Source organism: Echinops telfairi, unplaced genomic scaffold (genome assembly GCF_000313985.2).
Source record: "Echinops telfairi isolate 266 unplaced genomic scaffold, ASM31398v2 ScPeMD7_443;HRSCAF=831, whole genome shotgun sequence".
Lineage (NCBI taxonomy): Eukaryota > Metazoa > Chordata > Mammalia > Afrosoricida > Tenrecidae > Echinops > Echinops telfairi.
This window is the reverse complement of record NW_022104341.1, coordinates 353379-355001: the sequence shown is the minus strand read 5'-3', so window position 1 is coordinate 355001 and position 1623 is coordinate 353379. Positions and strand designations below refer to the sequence as shown.

Here is a 1623-nt window from a genome sequence, read left to right as displayed (position 1 = left end):
TGTTCTCCAGATGCCCTCGGATGGCCTTGCGCATCATGGTGTTCTTGCCCATCAGGACCACGGCCTTCCCGCGGAGGGACATGCGGATCTGCTGCATCTGCTTGGAGCCCACATTGTCTGCTCCCACAATGAAGCATTTTGGATAATCATCCAAAAGTTGGGTCATTTTAAGGAAGTAGTTGGACTTCCAGGTCGCCCTGTCTTCCCTGGGAATCACGGTGGTGCGTCAGAATTGCCACGCGGGGTTTAAAGACGTTGTCACCCTAAGAGGATGCCTGGCAAGAGCTCTGCAACATTTACAAATGGCCTGTCATTTTAACCTGGTTTTATACCATAAAACCGTATTTTAAAGACGTAATTTTCATTACAAGTCAACATACGTGTACTTCAACTACAGAACACTGATCTGAGCTTTACACGTCCTGCTTTTTCCTTCCAAGAGTGGAATGACTCATTTTAGGAGCAAAAGCTCTAATATGATTTTTAAATCACAATCATCATGGTCCTTAGATAAAATATCACACATAAATAATGCACTGAGTGTTAAAAAAAACATAACATGGTTGAATACTGTCTGTGATTTTTGCCAGTGGTAGGTCAATTCTCCCACACTTTGCTTGGTTGTAAATCATGTGACTGCAAATTTATTATACATGGATCACCACCATTACGGTTGTGATCAACTTGACCCATCACTCTAATTCACATAATTTCCCCTTTGGTTCCATGATAGCCCTTACACTTAAAACAGGGAGCCAGGAAAACCAAGACTTGCAGTAAATATTGTTTCGGAGCCGGCTGTCTCACTTCCTCCCAGCAGGCCCTATCATCAGCGTAAGAGACCCTTATTTAATCAGAATATAAAAGAATACAGATAAAAATTTAAATACAACATGCTTTAGATTGCTAAGTAACTAATTCAAACATACCCTAGACAGCTGGAGTGGGTTTATTTATTTAACTGCAGAGGAAAAAGAGAAGGAGAGAAAAAAAAGAAAATCCCTTTGAAGTAGCTGCAAAAATAAGCTGCATACACAGCAAACTGTCCTAAATATCTAACACACGCAGAAAAATCATCCACAAGTATGCCATTACTAGGAATTATAACTTCAAGGGAAAATTAATAAACATTTCTTTCCAGGCTTCTGCTATAAAAAAGTTAATCACCATTAGGAAAAACCAATAAAGTCAGATGTCCTACTTAGAAAAAAGAACATAAATAATAACCTTTAAGTAATACAAATGGATTTATATTGTCTGAACGAATGCTAAAAATTCTGTTTTCTGGTTGCTGATCAAGAGTCTAAGAATAAAATATCGAAAACAATAATCTTGAATGTTCTCCACAAAACCAGGGAAGAAAAACACCTGGTGGTAGTTTGATGTGATAAAGCAAATAAACCCTTTAAATTGATTTCCCTATCTCACCATCATTTACTTAGTCCTTTAATCTCATAATCTGCCATGATTCTAAGAAGTGAAGAAAAAGGTTTGTTTCCTAGTCCTTCTCAAAATCTCACTGCCGTCGAGCCAATGCCGACTCATAGTGATCCTCTAGGACAAGGTAGAACTGCCCCTGTGAGTTCTAACTCTATAGAAAGCCCCGTCTTTCTCCCTGCTGAG

The 1623-nt window shown here is 39.0% G+C and overlaps 1 protein-coding gene across 1 annotated transcript in view; it reads right to left on the bottom strand.

Annotated features, from left to right (window-relative positions):
• Positions 1-1623, bottom strand: part of DENND2C (DENN domain containing 2C) — a 101364-nt gene that overhangs the window by 91473 nt on the left and 8268 nt on the right. The window lies entirely within an intron of this gene.